Genomic DNA, 19,722 nt, shown 5'->3' with positions numbered 1-19,722 from the left:
TATATATATATATATATGTATGTATATATATTATGTATATATATATGTATATAAATTATATATATATATATATATATATATATATATATATATATATATATATATATATATATATATATATATATATATATATATATATATATATATATATATATATATATATATATATATATATATATATATATATATATATATATATATATATATATATATATATATATATATAATGTGTATGTAGATATATTGTGAAAGATTATCAAATGTGCTTATATTTTGATCATCCGTTTTATACAATTTAAACAATAACAGTTAATATTGTCTGTACCTCTTGCAATTGAGTCGTTTCCAACAAAGAAAAGTGTAATAATTTTATTAGTTTTATTCGCTTTAAATTTGATAATCCCCAGAATATGTCATTTTAATTACAGTCTGACGCAGTGGAAGGGGATAAAGCTCTGTTTGAATTTATGTGAAGAATTGTTAAGTTTTGCATATAGAAATGAAATATCGCTCAGACAGATATATTTTTCTTTTTGTTGTATATAAGGGATAATAAATAAACTTGGAAAGATTTATTGAAATATATATTTTGAAAAAAGTAACTTAAGAAATCAATATTTTCGTTACGTGTGAAAAGGTTTCCAACAGCAACGCATACAATAGTTTACGTTTCTCTCGTACCAAATTTATGAATGAACTGTAAAGCGTTTTGTCACTGGCTGCTCTGAACTATTTACTCCTGTTGTTGTTGGTTACTTGAAGTATAAGTGGCCTCACTACTTCTAAGAAATGTTACCAAACATCAGCATTTTAAAAAGCATCTTTTCCTTATTTAAAAAAAAAAAATCTTTTCCTCAAACTTAGAAAAATTTTCGTCATTTGTAATCTACCGATTAAAGTGCAATTACTCAAAAAGAACATTTGCACATGTAAAATAACATTATCACAGAAGAGGCGAGGCATTAATGATTAAAAGAGAATTACAGGCGTTGCCATTTTTCAAAGATATATCATAGCAAAGGAGTTTCATGAGCAGTTTATCCACAACTCAAAAATTATAGCCATTATGTAATATTTTGATTCAATTACGCGAGTGACATGATTTCAGTTCCCAGTAAAAAAATCCATCTTATTTTATATAAAAGCTTCGTATGTCTTTAGGGAAAGGATTCTATTCAGTCGTTTAATAAGATATTTTCAAAATTTCATTTTGGACACAAAATGAACAGTATTCCCACTCCATGATCCTTGGTTACTTGTACAGTGCGAATAAACAACTGCTTTCATGGTAACAAATATAGATCGACGAATGAGAACTTGAATTGCTGTCGTTTTCTTCAGCCACTAAAAGTGCAGTTTATATTTACCGCCCAAACTTATAGTAGGCCACCAATTTTGGGCGGCTCTTCAGAAATAGAAAATTTTACTGTTTATGAAACTTTAATTTTATACATGAAAGTGCAATTACTCAAAATGAACATTTGATGTACAATAACATTATCACAGAGGTGGAGAGGCATTAATGATTAAAAGAGAATTACAGTTGTTGCCATTTCTCAAATATATATTGTAGTAAAGGAGAATCTTGAGCAGTTTATCCATATCACAAACATTATACCCACTAAGAAACACTTTGATTGACATGATATAAGTTCCCAGTAGTATGACTGACATGATATAAGTTTCCAGTGCTAAAATCCGCCTTATCTGATGTCAAGGCTTCGTATGTACTTAATGAAAGGATTCGATTCACTCGTCTAATAAGATTTTTTAAAAGTTTATTTTGGCACAAATTGAATAGTATTCTCACTTCATGATCCTTGGCTACTTGTATATTTGTATAAACAATTGTTTCCGTGGTAGCAAATATGGGTTAACCAGTCAGATCGTGAATTGCTCTCGTTTTAATAGTCACTCTTAATGCAATATATATTTTCCGTCTAAACTAACCAGTAGCCCACTAATTTGTGGGTTACTTGTCAGACATAGACGATTTTAACTGTTGAAGAATTTCTGGAATTTTTTTGCAAAAACATTTGCTGATTTTTCCTTTGACTTCCCTTTTCAATTATGCAGGAAGTTGCAGACAACTTGCAAATTATTTTTTATTGAGAAATATGTAATTTATTCACAGTAATTCATGTTCTTTAGATAAACACATAAAATGAGCCTATAAACAAATATTGGGGTGACATTTTTTTCCTCTTCTACTGCAATCCGTATTATCAAATATTACGGCTACGTTTGCTTTGAGGATTGTATTCAGTTCTACTACGCTTCAAGTAATAGGCATTAAGCATCGGAGACGTAAATAACAAATGCAACACTGATTCAACCTCGCCACTTATTAAGCTGAAACTATTACATTAGTTCTCCTTTATTATTTGTCTGGCTGAGTCGCTGACACTGAAGATAGCTTCTAGGCAAACGTTCAGGGTGATACGACTGTCTCCTCTCCACTGCACTATAAGCTCCCACCAAAAGACACAAGCTGGAAAAGAAACTCAATAAATATATTAAAGTCAACGGTAATTGTGCCAGAGCAGGCTTAAGAAAAACAAATTCTACTTCTCCTAGAGCAAAATTCTATAGGATTTACAAATACCCACACGCAATGTATGAGTAGACAAAAGGAAGTCCTCAAAATTTGAATGAGAAATCCTAGGCGGAACTATCCTATAGCACAAGTGTAAATATAAACAATTGGTTATTGGTCCCTTCTCAGCAGTTTTGTAATGCATGTAATGTACTTGGGTACTTATTTTTCTATTGGGGGTTCATGAACAGAAGAATGATCCTAAACTGATTAATGTGATATAGATCACTATAAGACCTCATTAATTATTCTTTGACATACCTCATTCAAATCATACTTTCTTCAGATAACTACAGGTGTGACGCCAAACTAAGTGACAAGCGGAGTGTCTCTCTCTCTCTCTCTCAATCTCATAACCTGGGAAAACATATTCGCCTAAATCACGGAAAGGCTACATATGTGCCTTGATATTAAATTTGTAAGCGTTCTTCGAAATTGTGAGGGGATGGTATATCCACGCCTAATGTGTCAACGAACTGTAAAACTAGCTCGGACTTAATTCTGCTCTGCAAAAGTATTATTACATTTAGGGCGTATTTTCTAATTTCTAAAACAAGCGTTCGTTCCATTGACTATAAATATCGGTCATAAAATAGTATTTTTAAATATTAGCAGAGATTGAGAAGGCAAGAGGTCATTGTAGCCATAAAAAAATTAATGTCTCTGGTTAATATGACGATTCATATGCCATATATTTAAACATAAACGACAAATTACACTTATTTCACGACCACATTCTGCATCCACTTGCTAGTTGCATTACTATCTTATGCGGAGATGTTTCCAACATTTTACTGTGAGGCATTATGTAAAAAAAAAAAAAAAGAGTGTATGAGGAACAAAAATCAATTTTTCTAGTATATTTCTCCTTCGTACTAAAGGTATCTTCATATAAAAGATATAAATTTGTAATCGCACAGCATTCCTTCATAATTTTTTATTTTTCTCTCATGCCTACGTTTACACCAAAGCTATCAATGTCAAGTATACACGTTCTAATATACGCACGTGGTGTCCATTATAACATTTCTATTTTTTTTTTCTACCATTCAAATTCTGTATTATACATCCTCGTCTTCTGCACTGCCTCTCTATTGAACTAGTTCTAGTTGCATATGTCCCAGCGTTTTTTCTTCAGTTTCCTACCTCTCGTGTAAATATTTATTTATATATATATATATATATATATATATATATATATATATATATATATATATATATATATATATATATATATATATATATATATATATATATATATATGTGTGTGTGTGTGTGTGTGTGTGTGTGTGTGTATGTGTGTGTGAATGTCTGTGAGTGCTTATGTGCATATTTATAAGGATATGTGTGTGTGTGTGTGTTTATGTAACCTGTCGTATGGACTTCCTCTTAATATCCACCCTAACACTGTTTCAGTTCTCATTTTGCGTTTTCATTAGCTATAACGATGACCCTTAATAAACACTTGAATGAAATCATCTTCGAAACAACAGTTGAAGGATTTGTCTTATGAACAATCCACTAATCAAGGGATTCCATTCAAGAGCAAATGGCACTTTGATGTGATGTAGGACAGTGATTAATTAATGCTACACTATTACTAATTGCATAGATGCTGTAATCATATTAGTCATTCACTTTAATCATTCCGCTAATTACAACTGATTGGAAAGGAAATGATTATAGAAATCTACAGAGCCAATTACAATTAATTGCTATAACCACCTAAAGTGGTCATGTGCAAGACACTAGTGTTTGATTTCCAAATTCAAGAACGTAATATCAACACTGTTTAGAGCGACGTATTTCGTTATCTTGAAAATTCTCACAAGATATTGTTTAAATACAATCACTTTTCCGCCCTAATATTTAACAGCCTGCCTTGCTGGTGCCCCATATAATCTCCAGATAAATTTGCCAGGAATTTTACAGCCTTTTTCGCCTTATTTTCAGTACTAGTATTTAACCGTCTTATAAACATTCCCTTGCACACTTAGGAAAGAAAAGTGACAACTGTAATCACTAGCATTGTTGTTCTTTTACTCTGAATTTTGTAAAGAATTTGGAACACTAATTAGAAGGTAATCTGAAACGTCTTAGAATCTAACCTACTAACTAGAGCTTCATTTGTGGTATATGTACAGCTAGACCATTTAGTGGTAATCCATCCTACCTCGATCATAACTGTTCACCATCTCTGGTGAACATGAGGAAGTCTGATATCATTACTCTCGACATCTCTATGGCTGTGGGAAAGGACTGGCAGAAGACACTGTTGTCCAACCTCTCTGCTTCTGAATTCACTCTTGAGTATCTTAGTTCATTTCAGATCTCTAATCTGACCACCTGACTTCAGACAATATATTTGCCGTTTCCATGTCGCCAGTGGTATCCATCAGTGATTTATTCTTTCCCCTATTTCTTTTTTTTTTTTCGTGTCATTACCTTCACGGTGCTTCTTGTCTGCTCTTCACAAACCTTCTCCATTCTTTCTCAGCCATCTAGAAAAAAAACTAAGATTAATAATTCAACTGTGTCTGCTACGGCAAATAGACAACACCATTTGAAACCAACATTGCGTAATACATTTTTTTCATGTTTCATTTGTTAATGTGAATCTAGACCGTTTCTTGCAATGGGATAGAAATGTATGAATTCAATAAACGTGCCCTATCTCCTGATTCTAAACCTAATTGTATATATATAAACATATATATGTATATATATACATATATACACATACACATATATATATATATATATATATATATATATATATATATATATATATATATATATATATATTATATATATATATATATATGATAATGGAGAACTTTTCCCTGGAACAGCATGCAAAGTTTCGCAAAACCATACCTAGACTGTGCAGATATATTTCGAAGATATTCCAGTGTTTGCTTCTCAAACTGAAATACTAAAGGACCTGAGGGTTGCATTTCCGTATTTTCAAAACTTATTAGGATATGATAGTGGCTTAGGAGACACACACACACACACACACACCACATATACACACATATATGTATATATATATATATATATATATATATATATATATATATATATATATATATATATATATATATATATATATATATATATATATATATATATGTGTGTGTGTGTATATATATATATGTGTGTATATATATAGAACTAATAAAATGTTACATGATACATGTGCGTATTAGTTGCATCATATTTTATTCACCTCTCCTGATTGAATTGGTGCATACGAAAAAATCTGACATTCCTTATTGAACGATTAACGAACAAAACTATGAAGGAAAATATTTGTTTGTCTCCCAAGTCTTCTCTAATTACATCCATCCACCTTCGCTTCTTCGGTTTTCCTCTTGTTCTCCCACCAGACACCTCCATTTGCATCACTCTCCTCCCCAACATATGTCTCATCCCTTCTCATCACATGGCCATACCACTGCAGTCTTCTTTCCTGGGCCTTCTTTGACAGTTCTAGAACTTTAGTAGTTCCTTTTATTCTTTCATTTTTGATCCTGTCCATTTTTGTTACTCCACACATCCACCTGAGCATTTTCATCTCTGCCGCATCCAATTTCTTTTCTTGCACTCTATTTACCGGCCATGTTTCTGCTCCATACATCAAAGTTGGTCTCACTGCTGTCTTATACACTCTTCCTTTAACCTTTATGTTGATTCTGCGATCGCACAAGACACCTGACATCTTTCTCCACTTTTTCCATCTAGCCTGCACTCTATGTGTTATTTCTACATCCAAATTTCCATCATCAGCCACTGTTGAACCAAGATACCCCAGTTTTTCTACTCGGTTCAACCTTGTCCCTTCCATACTAATCTCAGAATCTTGATCTTCATTAAAACTTGGGTATTCAGTCTTCTTCTTACTGATCTTTAATTCACTGTCGTCTAGTACCTTCCTTCATTGCTCTAGTTTTGACTCTGCTACCCCTCTGTTGGTGCTACATAACACGATGCCATCAGCAAACAACATGCACCAGGGATTGATCTCTTATTCCTTGCGATAGCACATCCATTATCAGGTCAAAAAGATATGAACTTAAAGGAGATCCCTGATGTAAACCAACTCTTACTGGTATCCACTCAGTTAAACCAACACTGCTTCTAACCTGCGTTTTTGCTCCTTCATACATATCTTAGACCAACCTCACATACTTCTCCGGTGTTCCCTTTACTCGCATACACCTCCAAACCTCTTGGCGTGGGACTCTATCATATGCCTTTTCCAGATCTATGAATACTGTGTGCAGTCCTTTATGCTTTTCCCGGTGTTTTTCCATCACCTGTCGGAGGGTAAACACTGCACCTGTCGTTCCTCTTCTGGCATGAAACCAAACTGTTCTTCACCTACAGATGTTTCATCTCTAATTCTTTGATCCATTATTCCTTCCAAGATTTTCATGGTGTGAGACATTAGCTTTATTCCCCTGTGGTTTGCACAATCCTGGACGTCACCGTTCTCTTTATAGATAGGAACAATAAATCTCTCTCTCCATTATTTTGGTATCTATTCCTGACTGTATATTTTTCTTTACTAGGTCCCACAGTATGTCTATTCCTTCTTCTGCCAGGCTCTTTCACACCTCTACAGGAATTCCATCTGGTCCTATTGCTTTACCATTTTTCATCTTCTTGAGTGCCTTCTGTATTTACTTCCTGCTAATAGTATGTGTCATACCAATGTTCTAGAAATCCATCTTCAAAGAATTTTCTAGGATTTTCTTCATTTAACAGGTGTTCATAATATTCTTATCACCTCTTCTTTATCTTATCCTCGTTGCATAAAACTACTCCATTCCCATCTTTAACCTGTTTTATATGGGAGTAGTCTTTGGTGCTCTTGCCTCTCGACTTTACAATTCTGCGAATTTTTCTCTCCCCCTCAGGTGTTTCCAGCTCTTCGCACATGTCATCAAATGCTCTTACCTTTTCTTGTGTGAACGCCTTCTTTACTTGTTTCTTAGGTCCTTGGTACCTCTCCTTATCCTCTTACTGTCCATACTTTTCTCAGATCTTTTTGCATCTTTTTTTTGTCTTTCACCACCTTTTTCACTTCATCATTCCACCACCAGGTTTCCTTATCGTCAGAATGGTTACTGAATATGTATTTTTAAACGCATGCTGAAAGAGCCTCAAGATACACCAACGTGGTTACACTGGCGCTCATAAGAAAAGAAGGCAATTGGGAAATTCTATTAAATGATTAGTTCTCGTAATTAAATCAGACTCTAATATAAATCTATATTCATTAATAACAGATTCAGCGTTTGATTCCTGGAAATACCAGTTTTCAATTTATTATTTTGTACCACAGATGTTTTCTGGCAAATAATGAAAGCTCTGCCTACATCACCGAAAAACTGAAAAATATTAAGTAAAAAGAAAAATAAAGGCCTCTTGTTATCAGTAAAACAGCTGATTAAGTGCTCTGTTTATTTATAATATTTTTTCTTTGCTTATCCATTATATTCTATTAATAACGCAAATAAGATATGCATAGTAAAATGGTCTACTATATATTTTTCTTGATTCAGAGGAAAAAGAAAATATAATAAAAAATTTGTAATTTTCTAATTGTTTAAATCAAACTACTCACAACATATTTCAGATTTCCTTTACCAAATTACACAGTGCAATTTCACTTGTGTGAACAACTGAGTGGCAAAAAAAATTAATGGTTTTATGACAACAATATCACTTACTGCGATAGTGTTAATTGCTCATGCCTCTATGATATATTGAAATCTCAGTATAATCCTGAATCACTGCATTGTGAAAAAAACTATTTTCCAGATAACTTGGTTCATAAAATAATATGCATACTCTCTCAAAGGATAATTTCCCAATATTCGGATTTATTGTGCATACACGAGTATCAGTAATCAGTTACAAAATCACAACTTGACAATCCGATAGGGTTGTGACACGCAATACGTTATGCTCTATATGAATGCGGTAGATGCAATCTTCAGGAAGTAAATAAAAGCGAGTAGGTACAGCATCCCTATTCCGGAAATCTTGCTCGGAACCAAACGTCTCTAATCTTCTGATGATGTTAATTCCAAGAAGTGAAAGATGTTCGTATGGTGATATATATGTGGTATATATATATATAATATATATATATATATATATATATATATATATATATATATATGTGTATATATGTATATATATATGTATATACTGTATGTGTATAATATATGTATATATTTATATATATTATACATATATATATATATATATATATATATATGTATGTATATATATATATATATATATATATATATATATATATATGTATGTATATATATATACTGTATGTATGTATAATATATGTATATATTTATATATAATATGTATGTATATATATATATATATATATATATATATATATATATATATATTTATATATATATATATATATATATATTTATATATATATATATATATATATATATATATATATATATATATATATATATATATATATATATATATATATTCACACTCCATTGTTATTCATATGGTAATCACAACATCTCCGCCATATTCCCCATGTTCAAAGATCCTTCAATATGGCCAGAATTAATCACATTGACACCTAATCATAATCTCATTTTCAGTGTCTTCATTCAACAGCAACTCCCCATCATCAGCACCCCATTTTTTCAATCCCATTAGGCCACGTGGAGGAGGTGTCAGGGGTGATTTGTAGACCCTTAACATGTTTAGTCAGTGTGCTCTGTCATGATCAGCTCTCGAGATGACGGTCCTCTCACTCTGTCAGAGATGGATTGTGTCGTTCAGTCCAAAATATCTTCAAGGTATGGGTTCAAAAACTGTGATTTCTCAAGCATGTTCAAAATAAATTCTACTGTGATTTATACAATAACAAAAAAAAATACGTTAAATAGACAAGGAATATTGAAGTTGCTAAAATTCATGAAATAACCCGTTAGAATGATCTCCCATTTGGTGTTACGAATGTTTTTCCCTTGCCTAGTAATTAAATATAAATTAAAAAATACAGCATGTAGTGAAGGGTCGTCCCTAGTGTTTCTACATTTCTTTATTTCAGATAACCTTCAGATTTGATATTGATTTCTCTTCAAGTGTAATATGGAATCGGATCACTTTCATGCACAAATATATATATATATATATATACAATATATATATATATATATATATATATATATATATATATATATATATATATATATATATATATATATATATATATATATATATATATATATATATATATATATATATATATATATATATATATATATATATATATATATATTATTGGCCGAGTTGGTTGCACAGCTTCAGACAGCAGTCAGCTTTCGATGGGCGGGTTCAATTCCGCAGCCGACTGATGAAGAGTTAGACACCCCGGATTATTTATTTCTGGTTGATAAAGAGCAAAAATTAAATTTCTACAACATCTTCTAAAAACATAAACATCTCACACGTCTTGAATTCCACGCAACAAGCTGTAGCTGGTCCCGTTGCGTTGGGTCTGGTATGACCAATGTAACTTAGCCACGTAAAATAAGTGTCAGGCAGGGCAGCCAATCGAGACTATGGTCTTCAAGGCCAAATCAAAAGTCCTTCAAAGAAGCAGCTGTTAATACAAAAAGCTCAGTGGTAAAAGAAGAAAAACTAAGCTATATTATATATATATATATATATATATATATATATATATATATATATATATATATATATATATATATATATATATATATACAGTGGAGTCTCGATGGCACAGTCAGGTGGTTACAGCAGCAGCTTCGGACTTCGAACCTGAGAGGTCTGTGGCGCGGGTTCAAATCCGCACTTCCCGACTGATCTTATTCAGAGGCGGATAATTGCAGAATGAAATGTTGTCTATTGTCATTGCTGAGTCAGTTGGGGAATTATGTATGTAATCAGTTAGCTTGCCCATAGCAGTTTGCTTTTAAGAGCAAATGGGTGTTGAGAGAGACTAGAAATTTATTACTGTTCCACACACAAAACAAAGCCACTACAATATCTTGTCTATTGGGTCATTGCTGAAAAACATAACAAACATCTCAGGTAATTCCTTGTGCAGTTGTCTTGTTCCAACTCCTTTAGACCTACCAGTGGGTAACGCAACAACTGAGAGACCGCTGCTGGGAGTCAGAAAAGGTTCCACACGTGATTGTGTGTTGATGATTTACATCTTAACATCAGAAGGGACGCTAATGAAATGTTGTCTAAGCGATGTCAGGCAGTTGGGGAAAACTGCTGGATCGAGACTTACGGTCCTTGGGTGCAGTTGCCAAATCCAAAGTCCTTCAAAGACTTGTATGGCCCAGTGGGCTTACCCTTGCTTTCCACTGAAAAATGGGAAAACGTGAGTCAGAAATTTTAAAAGAAGAAGAAGAAGATATATATATATATATATATATATATATATATATATATATATATATATATATATATATATATATATATATATATATATATATATATATATATATATATATATATATATATATATATATATATATATATATATATATATATATATATATATATATATATATATATATATATATATATATATATATATATATATATATATATATATATATATATATATATATATATATATATATATATATATATATATATATATATATATATTAGTTAGTTTTCACATCTAGAGTTGTTCGCTATGCTGACCATTCACCTTTCTTTAAACACGACGGTAATGAATATTCTTATCATTTTCTTTGTGGAGAAAAAAAGCTTCATTAGTATGTGTCCAATAAAACCATTTTCTAATTTCACGGTTAGTCAAATTTCTTCATTAACTTTCAGACTTGAACTCTGTGGATTATAACATAGGCAAGATGTACTCATATTTTAGTTTTCTGCAAAAAAAAAAGAAAACTATTGTGACGGCTTTGCCTATCTGTCTGCACTTTTTTCTGTCCGCCCTCAGATCTTAAAAACTACTGAAGGTAGAGGGCTGCAAATTGGTTTGTTGATCATCCACCCTCCAGTCATCAGACATACCAAATTTCAGCCCTCTAGCCTCGGTAGTTTTTATTTCATTTAAGGTTAAAGTTAACCATAATCGTGCTTCTGGCAATGATATAGGATAGACCACCACAGGTCCGTGGTTAAAGTTTCATGGGCTGCAGTTCATACAGCATTATACCAAGACCACAGAAAGATAGATCTATTTTCGGTGACCTTGATTATACGCTGTAGCTGCTGTACAGAAAGCTCGATTGTGCCGAAGACACTTCAGCGCAATTTTTACTTGTTTAAGATGCCTCTTACGTAACATGTTTCAAAATAGGAAATTATATATATATATATATATATATATATATATATATATATATATATATATATATATATATATATATATATATATATATACTGTATATATATATATATATATATATATATATATATATATATATATATATATATATATATATATATATATATATATATATATATATATATATATATATATATATATATATATATATATATATATATATATATATATATATATACACACACACAGGGTCTTTCTTGAAATTAGAGCCCCCTGTACAGCATAGACTAAAATTGATATGGACAAAAACAAAAGTAATTCAGAACAGGTATTTTATAAGTTTCTCTCTGAGTATTTAATATTTTGTGTGGCCTCCATCTGCCTGTATCACAGCCTGCATTCTTGAGGGGTATGATTTTAGCAAATCGCAAAAGAGCTGACTCAAACTCCATTTCCCTGAGCACTTTCGTCACCTCTCTTCGCAGGTCGTCGAGGCTTGATATACCATCATAGTTCACTGTGCGCGCTCAGCACGATCTTTTGCAATACTACCAATGTTTTCACACACATTAAGGTCAGGGGAGCTACCTGGAAATTCACTTGACGAAAAGAAATCGATACCACTGTTTCGAAGCAGCTCTTGTGTCTGAAGAGCCTTGAAACATGGTGCCTTATCATGCAAAAATGTGACTTCTCCAACAGATAACACATTTTCAGGATCTTTGAGGAAAGGAAATACTCCACCAGTAAGCACAGTTTCTCTGAAGTACTCACCATTCCATGACTGTCCTTTTTCTTTGATGATCTACATTAACCGTTTGGCTGTGAAACAGAGAAAAATTCCCAAACATTCAGGAAATTTCACAACTTTGCAGCCCAAATGATGTCAGTTTTATGATTCGGCTTCCTGACTGTGTAAATGAAGAATTCATCTGATGCGGCAACATGGAGAAAGCAAGCTTCATCCCAGTCTTTAAGAAATGAACCACAAAACCATGCACAGTCTTCTCTCTGTTGCTGAGTGATGTTGGGCTTGCTGATAACAAGAAATGGCTTGATACCAGATTTTTTCAACTCACGACATACAGCACTATAACTTCTCTTCTTTCCCCTTTTTGTTTCTAGTTCAAGCGCCAATTTATGTAAAGACTTTCTTGGTCTACCCACTGCCTCAGCTGTGATGTCTTTTGACTCCTGAGAAAGGACTTCAAGCCTTCCAAGATTCTCACTCTTTTCGCGATGACAGTCATATGGATTTTTGTTCCAGTTTCTTTTAACAAAGGATTCATCTCTTGTAATGTATTTAGCTATCCAGGAACATGAAATGAAGGATGCGCCAGCATCCCTGGCCTCTCTGAAGGTTATAGCCCAGATTCGGTCAATCCATCTGATTTCCTCCGAGTCATTAGCCGTGGCTGTATCTAGCTCTCTCACTCAGTCTGAAAATACAAGAAATGTAAAATGAAAAATAGCTTAATAGAAACATAAAATAATGTACTTGGAGATAGGCTATAGCAGAAAACTTCATAACTTTCCATTTGTTCTGTGGAGGGGGGGCCTCTAATTTTGAAACACCCGGTATATACTGTATATGCATATATGTTGATGTGTGTGTGTGTGCGTGTGTGTGTGTATGTATATCTTATTTCCTTAACATTAATGTAAAAAACATTTAAGGACACGCAATACTTCTTAAAAATGTCAACGTCTAAAATCTTCAGTAATTCTACCTAACTTGAGCCTTGAATGAGGAGTCATAAAGTCTACGTGACAAATGCTACTAATTCAGTTGCCTAGCTACATAATTATATCTATAAATTCCGTAGTTTTGTTCGAAATCAGAGTGTTTTGTTTTCATATAGTAGTTTCAGCGTGATAGCATAGGCCTAATTAACAACCCACATAAATATTGTATTCAGACTCATGAAACTTTGAGCATTTGTTTAGCATAGTAAAAGAAGTTTTGAGAGTAAATTTCAATTAATCTGATTGAATATAATTCTAGTTATTGATGTTTCTGTTATATTTTTTATGGAATTTTTGAAATTTTATTAATTTTTTATTTTATACTTTTTCAAATTTTTCACAAATATTTGAAGCATATTATATGTACTTACAAATCCTTATCAATAATTCCAATAAACTGAACAATAAATTCTTAATTAAAAATATTTAAAATTTTGATTTTTATTATAATAAATTTCAAATTTAAATCCATGGAAAAATAAATAACAAACAAAAATTAATTTTAAAGAGAAAACATGCTATAAAACATACAGAATCCATTACTTTTTACTTTTTTTCTGATACGTTGAAAAATATAGATTTCAAACTCATTTCAGTATAGCTACATTCATGAAAACTATATTTTGAGAAAATCAAGTTCAAAGTTTCATGAAACTTTGACACATATAACCTATTCAAATACATTTTTTTGCATATATAATATTTACCCAGTACAGATATACAGTTCCTTGCATATCATATGTTGTTAATTGTCTCATTTAATTGTTTGCTGACTTTATAAAACAACGTATTTTATCAAATAAAATATTCACTTACTTTTCCCTTGATGTGAAAGGATTTCCTGACCACTCACGAGGTATCTTTCCCTAAACCTGTCGGTATATCCTTAACTTTCTTAATACTTTTTCCTTTTGAAAGGAACATTTTTACACTCAACACACCGGAATGTAAATGAAGAATCAGAGACGACTGTATGGACATCAGAAAGACACATTTCACCACCACACGAACATTTCATAATTTTTGCGATATTGTTCACGTCTTCAAAAGAAAATACAATCTGCTGATGTTCAGTCAGTTCAGTGGTTTACCGAATTTGTTCACCATTAGGTGTTTGCGTAGCAAAATAGTCGATTTTTGTTTACAATTCTCCTCCTCACATGAGTGAATAACAGACTGTTCACTTTCACTACAAGTTGCAACAGGAACAAAACACCCGAGTTTTTCATGTTTTAGTTTTCTGTAAAAGTAAACTATTGTGCCGACTTTGTCTGTCCGTCCGCCCTCAGCTCTTAAATGTAAGACTACTGAGGCTAGAGGGCTACAAATTGGTATGCTGATCATCCACCCTCCAATCATCAAACATACCAAATTACAGCCCTCTAACCTCAGTAGTTTTTATTTTATTTAAGGTTAAAGTTAGCCATAATCGTGCATATGGAAACTATGTAGGACAGGTCACCATCGGGCTGTGGTTAAAAATTCATGGGCCGCCTTTCATACAGCATTAAACCGAAACCACCGAAAGATAGATCTAATTTATTTTCGGTGGTCTTGATTATACGCTGTACAGAAAACTCGACTGCGCTGAAGAAACTTCGGTGCAATTTTTACTTGTTTCCTTGCGTCGTCTGGCTATAGTTCGGCCATAGCTTGTAAATGCCGCATTCTTTTGCTAACGTGGCATGAAGAACGTTCAACAGCATTAAAATAGCGGCTTTTGGATAAAAAGAAGGGTCGGGGGACGGCCACAGGATCAGCACTGATTACTACTAGGTAAGCGCTTACTCATAAACATACAACATGGCGTAAATCAACCGAAGTTGTCGTACAGTACCAGGAAAAAATGTGAAAATGGAAATAACAGCATAAATTACAGCAGGAATGTAGTGAGTATGTAGAGTATGCTCACTGAGGGGGCGTGTCTGGGATGGGATTGTCCTTTTAATCGATTCAAAGGGACAAGGAGTGCGTAATATTACAAAATATCTTACGTCTGGCACACCTCATATGTTTTCCTATCGGAAAATACCCAAAAATGAATTTCGGTGTATTCCTTCTGAACAAAAAATACTGGTGCATTCTTATGGTTTCTTTATGTAAATGAATATATGCCCGTAAGTGTGAGCAGGTTTAGTTTCTCTTGTATTGTTTCTTGATCAAAAGCAGTTGAGTTGAACAATATAATTCCAATTAAGATGAACACCGTTAAAGGAAAAACAAAGCTTCCTAAAATGCCGTACTGTATTTGCTTTTGTGTGTTAAAATTGATAACTGGTGCATTTCCACAGAACTTTTTAAGGAAATTACACCCAAAAAAAAAAAAAAAATCTTTCACCAGTAAAGTTTATCTTCTTGATAAATGAAGACTAACTATTATATAAGGAAATCACTTCGAGTGCAGGTCTTAAATAGTTTTAGAAACTGTCCCTCAAGCAGAATAGAGAAAAAAAAACACCAAACCACGAAACTGCAGCAGAAATCATCGTGCTTGTAACTGCAAAAGTCTCGGAATGAAAGCAGAACCTCTGAGAGCGAGAGCGCTCAGATGGACTGTCAGATCGCAGCGATGTCCGGAAGCCAGAAACAGTGGATGAGTGAGAGGCTTCCGTCGACTTTAGGAACTTGCAAAGGACAAAAAGAATCTCTTTCAAGTTCTGAAAGGAATGGGATGTGTCAAACGTCTCAAAGACATTTTTCTGGAAATGAGGAAGCAAAAACAGACTGGAACTGAAGTGTCTTTTCTTCGCTGACAACGATTCCGTGTGTTTCCTCAGCATTCATTCTTGTTCATTAACTCATTCAATAACTTATCTGATTTGAAGTGACTTTATAATTCATCTACTGATATGCTCAGTGATGAATAAAAACTAAAATTAGATATGTAAATAAAATGAAACGTTTACCATTAATATTTTAGTCATTTCTTTAACGCTCTGACGTATTAACACAAAATACTTTCTTTCGTAAGGTTAAAATTTACAAGCTCATAAAATTCATTTAGCTCTTAAAGCAAGTTCCTTATACTTCACTATTAGAATGCGCGTTCATAAGATTTACATCAGTCAAGACAAAAAAATAGTTGAAATTTACGAGGGTATTTAGAACAAGAAGCAAACTGTCTCTGCCACACACATGCGCTGAAGCGTACTCCATATGCAAGCAGTTAGTCACTCAGACCCTTTCCTTTGCTTGCGTTCAGTTTCGTAAAGCCAGGACTTGGTTTGCTCCCTAGCCTTTGAAATAATAATTTGCTCTAATTTGAAATAATAATAATAATAATAATAATAATAATAATAATAATAATAATAATAATAACACCTGTTTGCTGCTTTATGAACTCAATGCAGCTATTATATGACTTCAAAATGCCACATTTCCAAAAATTTCTCGGTGGTGGGCTTACAGCAACCACCCTACCCCCACTTGATAAAGCTCGCTCCGCTCGCCACCCCGCCCATACTATAAGTTCTAAACCTTCCCCCCGCCCCTTGAAATGACGCCACCGCTTCATCCACGAAAAATAATACGAAACGTAACAAAAATAAGATGAAAATGGCAAGAAAATAAGGTATGAGAAGCGAGAAGGAAGAGGAATGAGCAAGAAGACCGGGGAAGAGAGAAAAGTAGAAGTAAATCCCATTTCCAATAAAGGACAGATTCAACACTTATCAGCCAAAACGGAAGTGACAGGACGCTGGGAAACGACAGTAAAACATCGAGCAACTCCAGACAGAGGCGCGGTAGGTTTGTCAAGCCTGTCTCTTTACTATGCTCGGCTGAGAAATCCAAATTTCCCTAAAAAGTGTTTCGGAAAAAAGGAGGTAAAAAATACTTGCCACCCAGAGCGACGGGGATTGAAAATTGTGACACCGCCAGCACTTTCCATCACTACCAAGAAATAGGGTAGGAGGTCGCCTCCTGTGAACATGGGGACTGAAAGACTTGGGATATTTCAAAGAAATTCTCTCTCTCTCTCTCTCTCTCTCTCTCTCTCTCTCACGCACAAACACAAACACTCGCACGCGCACACACTCTTAGTCACACAAACATTCTGGTGCAAGTAACACAACAAGCAACATCCGTAAATTCCAGCGCTCGGATTTCTCTATAGAAATGTATATCATATCCTTGTTATGGCTGTTCTTCACCCTTCCTTTGTCTCAGAAGTATCCTCTCTCTCTCTCTCTCTTTCTCTCTCTCTCTCTCTCTTTCTCTCTCTCTCTCTCTCTCTGAATTGTGATGTTTCCTTACTTGTACACCATGAGCACACTTAAGACCCTTCTTTCTCCTTTACCCCAACACGACACTTTTGATTTCGTTTTACTCTCGTTTATTAAAGGTTTTTTCAGTAATTTTAATTACCTGTAATCTGATTTACGATTATACAACAAAATACTTCAATATAGTATTTCGTTTTTCCAGGGATAATTCAACATGCACTTACATATAACAGAATGAATATACTCCTTCAATTATATATATCATATATATATATATATATATATATATATATATATATATATATATATATATATATAAATATAAATATATATATATATATATCCAATTATATATATATATATATGTAAAACGCCAAGCCCATAGAAAGTTATTGCTATATTTCAGAGACCAAACTGTCTCCCTCTACTGGCAAGTATATGAATGAAGTAAGGAATACAGGCAGGCGGTATTTATACCAGAAATCCAGAGGTCACCCGTTACGTGACTCCAGTTGATAGCTTCTTAATCTTCTTAATCGCTGGTTGGAGGAAGATTTTATCTATAATATCTAAGTCCTATGATCCTTTTGATAGATTCATCGAACCCGGGTCCCATAATCAGAACTGAAGAAATTATGATGTCTGGGCGCGGGAAACAAACCCGGATCCCATAATCAGAACGAGGTCCTCGTTCTGATTATGGGACCTAGGTTCGTTTCCCGCGACCGGACGTCATAATTTCTTCATATTACTTGCACTTGGATCTAAAGGCTTTGTAGTGACCAGCATATCCAAAAAGCACGAAGAATTCGAGAAGTTAAGAGGGCATTGTGGCTGTTACAATTACACACATACATACATATATGTGGAACTAATCAACACACGAACATGTGTTACGCAGAAATATATTTCTGACTCACATTTGGATCGAAACCCCAGCCTCTCAAATGAAAGGCTAGGGCGCTACATGAAATGACTCACACACACACACACATATACATTATATATACATATACATTATATATATATATATATATATATATATATATATATATATATATATATATATATATATATGCCTGTGTTTAATTGTGGACGTATGTTGGTAGGTGTTTGAGTATGTGTATGTACATATGAAGCTACCACATAACATGAAACAAGACTAGCCCGTGATGGAAATCTTTTTTCATGCCCAACACGCCAAATTTAAATCCTTCTAGGAAGAAATCTAATCTTATAAATATCCAAGACATAATGTTGTGACAAAGGAAATACTTAACCCGAACAGGATCCATAAGTCAACACCTTCCGTATCCAAAATTTAGCGTAATACGTTTGTCAAACTGGGATATATCGCCCGGGGATGCCATCTTTATAGGTATCGTCGTTGGAGTGTGGGATAAGGAACCATCTGAGCGAGCTCCCATCTATCATCTCCTCCTGAAAAAAAAAAAAAAAAAAGAATGTGGGCAAAAACGAGAGGACCATTTGTTTTGATGATGTGAGGCGCTGCAGCCAGGATTATAGTTTCCCCTGCCTAGATCGACCTCATCTCATTTTCTTTGACAAAGGTGATGGCAGACTATGTAAAAAATTTGGACAGGGCCCTCTCACTGTTGTTTGTTTGAGCTGCGAGTTTTTCAGGCGATATTGTCTAGGTTTTCTTTTATTCTGATGTTAGAAATAGTCGGGATTGTTTGTGATGGCAATAATTTTTGTTCTACCGTATTTTGTGTATGGTAACAACAACAACATCTTTATTAATAGCTTGATGATATATA

General features: G+C 33.4%; 1 long non-coding RNA gene across 1 annotated transcript; it reads right to left on the bottom strand.

The window, feature by feature from the left end:
* Positions 1-566: 566 nt before the first annotated feature.
* On the bottom strand, positions 567-15,492 carry LOC136833564 (uncharacterized). The gene is made up of 3 exons (XR_010851513.1): positions 14,535-15,492; positions 4,770-5,097; positions 567-2,491 (listed from the first exon to the last, which is right to left on the bottom strand). It is a non-coding gene; the product is annotated as an uncharacterized lncRNA (long non-coding RNA).
* Between the last annotated feature and the right edge of the window lie 4,230 nt (positions 15,493-19,722).

The sequence above is a fragment of the Macrobrachium rosenbergii genome, chromosome 51, assembly GCF_040412425.1.
Source record: "Macrobrachium rosenbergii isolate ZJJX-2024 chromosome 51, ASM4041242v1, whole genome shotgun sequence".
In the NCBI taxonomy this organism is placed as follows: Eukaryota; Metazoa; Arthropoda; class Malacostraca; order Decapoda; family Palaemonidae; genus Macrobrachium; species Macrobrachium rosenbergii.
The sequence above is the reverse complement of the archived record's forward strand: the minus strand, read 5'-3'. Positions and strand labels throughout refer to the sequence as shown.